The sequence below is a fragment of the Rattus rattus genome, chromosome 18 (assembly GCF_011064425.1).
Source record: "Rattus rattus isolate New Zealand chromosome 18, Rrattus_CSIRO_v1, whole genome shotgun sequence".
NCBI lineage: Eukaryota > Metazoa > Chordata > Mammalia > Rodentia > Muridae > Rattus > Rattus rattus.
This window is the reverse complement of record NC_046171.1, coordinates 11824102-11829779: the sequence shown is the minus strand read 5'-3', so window position 1 is coordinate 11829779 and position 5678 is coordinate 11824102.

Below are 5678 nucleotides of genomic sequence, written 5' to 3'. Positions count from 1 at the left end.
CAATGTCTTTTTTCTTAGATTTATTTATTATTTATAAGTACACTGAGGCTGTCTTCAGACACCCCCAGTAGAGGGCATCAGATCCCATTACAGATGGTTGTTGAGTTACTATGTCACTGGTGGGATTTGAACTCAGGACCTCTGGAAGAGCAGTCAGTGCTCTTAACCGCTGAGTCATCTCTCCAGCCCGGTACTCCATGTTCTTGAGACTAGGGCTCATGCTTGGCAGTGCTGACATCTGAGATGACATCATCCTTCGTGGCATGGGGCTGTCCCCACATTGCACACACTTGACACAATAGCTTCCCCTCATACACCCCCAGATGCAACAACAGAAACCGTCTCTGGACAGGGCTACATCACCCCTGGCCAAGAACTGCTGCTCCGGATGAGTGGGAAACTGTCCTAGTTAGCTTTGCATGCTACTCGGTAGGGTGCCCATCTCAGAAGTGTCCCCACAGGGACCTGAGCAAATGAACCCTGGGAGTATCAGGTACTTCTGTGTCACCCCAAGTATCTGTGGGAGTTGTGTTACTACATATAGGATGCTACAACAATGTGTGTGGCGTGTGCATCTTAAAGGTCCATCCTGCTGGTTCAATTGTTAAGAGCTCTTTTTTGAGGGGGAGGGGCTAGAACCTAGGTTTTGATTTTGGGCGCCTACATGATGGCTCATAACCATTTCTTACTACAGTTCCACAGCGTCTGATGACCCTTTCTGACCTCCATAGGCACCAAGGATTCAATACAGCCTGGATGCCTACATGTAGGCAAAACACTCACCCATAACGCTAAGCGAATAAATCTAACGTTAAAAATTTTAAAAACTCCGAAAAGCAGGACGTCTGAGATAGAGACGCCAGCAGCAGATTCTGTGTTTAGTGAGGGTTCATTTCCTCACAGCCCGTCACACGGTGGAAGGAGCTAGGGGACTCCCTGGGGTCTCTTAAAAGATGTTAGAGTCACCCCTCACTGTCTGTGGAAGATTGGTTCCAGGACCTCCCTAAAGGATCGCTGTAGATGCTCATGGCCTTTACATAAAATGGAGCTATATTTGCATCAGCGGCTTGGAAAACCAAGAGCTGGAAGCTAATGGGGTGTCAAGTGAGGTTCCTGAAAAAATGATCGGGATATTTCTCATTTCACTGTGATTTTAAGGTAAGGAATGGACACCAGCACGGATCACACACACACACACACACACACACACACACACACACACACACACACACACACACACACACACCTCTCCAGGACACCTCCAAGTGTTCTTTTTCTACAGTTCTGCTAAATCACTTGTCCTAGCCTGGCAGTGGTGGCACGTGCCTTCTTTCCCAGCACTGGGGAGGCAGAGGCAGGTGGATCTCTTGATTTCAAAGCCAGCCTGGTCTACAGAGTGAATTCCAGAACAGCCAGGTCTATACAGAGAAACCCTGTCTCAAAAACAAACAACCTCCCCCCCCCAAAAAAAACCCCAAAGTGTCCCAGAACACCCACATGGCAGCTCACAGCTGTCTGCAACTCAAGGGCCAGTGGATCTGACCCCCTCACACAGACATACGTGCAGATCAAAAACCAATGTGCAAAAATTAAATAAGTAAGTCGCCTGTCCTCTTGATTCGAGAGGCCACGAAGATCCAAAGTTTGGCCTTTATCTAGTGAACACAGAGTAAGAGGAGGGTTAACGGAGAAGGAAATGTCCTCAGTGGTTTCAAGGGAAGCCACAAGGTCAGCAAGATCCCGACTCCACCCCATAGAGGACACACCTCATAGAGGAAGACTGAAGAAGCCAGTGGACTCTGAAGTCCCGAGAGTAACCCCTGAAAAGCCTCAACTGACTTAAACAACTACAAACGACTGGTTCCTCTTTGACTACTGTGGTCGTAAGCATCCAACAGGAAATACACCCAAGGAGTGAAATGATTTGGTAACCACAGAGAAGAAGTGGACTAATCCTTAGAAGGAACAAAGATTCTGGCCCCTGTCCACACACACAGTTCATAAAACACACTTCATAAAGCACACACCAGCCTTCCTCTGATTCTCTCAATCTACCCAGGGGGCTGAGTCTAATTAAAGACTCTAACCAAGCCATTCTTACCCAAGGGATCAAACAACCTCATCGGACTCTCCTAAGACCATCCCCAAACACAGATATTTACTTTTTGATTCATAACAGCAGCAAAATTAGTTATGGAGTAGCAACGAAAAATAATTTTGTGGTGGTGGTGGGGGAGAGGGGTCACCACAACATGTGGAACTGTATTTAGCTGCAGCCTTAGGGAGGGTGAGAACCACTGCGCTAACCCCAGAGCTCACCAGCCTTCCACTGAGGGTTTTCTGGGAACAGAGAACAAATCACCAGGCTTGCGTGGTGAGCGTTTTCCCCAGCTAAGCCACCTCACCAGCTTTCTGTTTAACATGTAGCAAAAGGGCTAGAATTCTATAGCACAGACATGGCTCCTCTAGAGGGACTTTGCTATACCCAGCTGCTCAGTCCCTCTCCTTCCAGGCCCAAGGCAACCTGAGCTGAGACCCCATAGCTTTGTAAACGGAACTGGTGCGCTCCAAGCACACAGCTGCTACAAGGTGTGTTCGCCTTGTTGTAAACTCTTATCCCTAGTCAGAGAGCCCATCCCAACCTTAAAGGGCTAAGAAAGTTTGTCCTGTAGGTTGCTATTGAATATTCTGTCTGAGGTTGTCCTGCTGTGTGCTGCTGCTAATTCTGAAGGACGTTTCACTTGAAATCTGTCTTGGTGCTTCTCTATATTGACCCGGAAAAGATTCTTTATTATTTTAAATTTTTTTTACATGCGTGCGTGTGCTCACATAAGCACGAGAGTGAGCATACACACGTGAGCACACACATACACTCTTACACTTACACACATGCACCACAGAGTGCCTGTGGAGGTCCTAGGACAACTTATAAGAGCAAGTTTTGACTACATGGTGAACTCAGGCACTGAACTCAGGTCGTCGGGCTTGGCCGCAAGCACCCTTAACTCCCGAGCTGTCTCATAAGCCCCTTAATTACTGACAAAACATTCCCGGGCTGATGAGGTGGCTTGGAGGTTAAAGCACTTGTCACACAAGTGTGGTGACTGGGGTTTGGTTCCTCAGAACCAATGCTGAATTGGGGTGGTGGTCCAGCATTTGGAATGTAGAGACAGGGGATCCCCGGAGCAAACTGGCTAGCCAGACTACTGTGAACCAGCGAGCTCCGCATTCAACTGAGAGAGAGGCCCTGCTTTACGTGAATAGAGTGGAAGAGTGGAAGACAACAGGACTCGTGACATTAACCGCGATCTTCCGCGTGCACACCTGTGCATGCACACCTACACAAGCGTGCCTTCACACATACCAACACACATTCAGACGAGAAAAAAAAAAGTAATAACAAAATGACAGAGTCATTTTCTACCAAATTCAGATTCCCAAAGGAAGAGATGAGAAGAGGGAAGGACCAGGGTGAACACCAAACCCCGCAGCAGCAGTCCCAACATCCGGGGTCTATAATGGCATCATCTAGGCACCAATGGACTTCGATAACCTGGCCACTCCATTTGCGGCTATACCATTTGCAACACACTTCCGCTCCCTCTTGGGTCACTTCCGCTCCCTCTTGGGTCACTTCCGCTCCAAACTTTCTTCAGCAGAGTTTCTGTCTCCAACGGAAAAGCTTTCACCCTTCTGGCTTGTTCTAATAGCTTTTCAGGGTTTTCTCACCGGGAGTCCCATGCTATCCCGCATAGCCTGTGTTCATGACCTTCTGGAACCGTGGTGAAAGTCTCAACGACAGTCTTTACACATTTTGCCTGCCTGGGAAAATTCATACCACGTGAAGCACAAAATTAGCATGGCCTCCCATTTACCAAAATTGTGCTGGGCCCTGAGTACCTTCGTGACTAAAGCCTGGGAAAACACTTCTGTGGATGGCCTTGTCCAAGCAGGATGTTGTTACGACTCTCTTTTCAAATGGGCGTGCATTTTTACAAGCTGGAACCTTCACTGGATGGGATTTTGCTCGCGAGCTACCTTCCTATTGTCCCGTGAGAGGTTCTGAGTTTATCTTTTAATAAGAGCAGCTACTGTCCTCACCTGCCTTATCTTTGGCCACATCCATACTCCTTTCCTGCCCAAACTGACCGTTCTTTACATATTTTTTTTGTCCTATTGTTTGCTCCTTCCCTGGTTAAGAGCATAGAGTAATAACCTTCCTGCAGTCTAAATGTTGTATTGTCTTGAGATTTCTTCCACCAAACGCTGTTACTTTTGAATTCAGACTCACTCAGATTTTTAGGATAGAGGCAGAAATTGGTCAGATTCTTGGCCACAATGGGTGACCCTCTAGTCTATTTCCTGACAGACTTTTTGTTCTCCTCAAAACTTATGAGCGCAATCTTTACACGTTTCATTTCTGTGAACGTCCTGCCCTTCAGAGCTCCCACCAGAATGGCCCCACTAAGTGCTTCTAAACAGCTTTCTTGGGCTTTTTCCTGCCTACAGTTCCAAATTCTTTCACATTCTGCCTGTAAATCATTTCCAAAGACCTAGACATCACATGGTCAGGTCTGTCACAGCCATAACCCCACTTCTGGTTCTATTATTAGTTGTTTTTCTACTTGATTAACTGAGCACCTGCGTGGTTACTCCACATAGTTTCCCAGGAAACCACAAACAGACAAAAACATCAGAAGCACATTTGGGGCTTTGTGACAGGAGCCTGGTTCCAGGGACACATTTGAGTCTGATATCCGTGAGGTCAAGCAGGTCTGTTCTAGCCAGGATGCAACCTGGGATCACAAGCCTGTCAGTAAACCTCAACAGAATGCATCACAGCAGACGGCTTAACAGCCATCAGTGCCTGGCTTGCTGTAGATGAGTTCAACTCCTGTATTCGCCTTAGACACTAACCCAGAGATTTGGAGCTGAGAAAGTAGGAAATGGAGGTGCTAAGTTAAAACCCTTAGAAATCAAGTCCCAGGGTGTAAAGCAAGGAGGAAAAGGTCCACATCTACCTTATGAGACCCATGTCAATTCCAAACCCGGCAGAGAAAAACACAGCCAAAAAGTGCTTCTTGCACAAAGCAAACCCTTAAACAAAACACTGGCAACGAGCATCCCACTGGGTATTCAAAAGAACAGCATTGGGCTGGAGAGATGGCTCAGTGGTTAAGAGCACTGACTGCTCTTCCAGAGGTCCTGAGTTCAAATCCCAACAACCACACGGTGCTCACAACCATCTGTAATGGGATCTGATGCCCTCTTCTGGTGTGTGTGAAGACAGTGACAGTGTACTTATATAGTATAAGCAAATCTTTTTTTAAAAAAATTAGCGTATGTGTGTGCATTTGATGAATGTTTAGGCACCACATGAGCTTGGGGGGGGGGGGGGGGATGGAGGCCAGAAGAGGGGTTTGAATCTTCCGGGACTGGAGTCACAGGCAGTTGTGAGCTGCCATGTGAGTTCTGGGAACCAGGAACCAAGCCCCGATCCTCTGCGAGAGCAGTAAGTACATTTAGCCACCGAGATGTCTCTCCAGCACCCCTACGGGAGTATATAGGTGTTTTGCATATGTGTCTAAGCACCGTGTGCATGCAATGCCTGAGGAAACCAGCAGAGGGCGTTAGATCCCCTGGGACTGAAGTTACAGACTGTTGTGAGCTGTACTGTG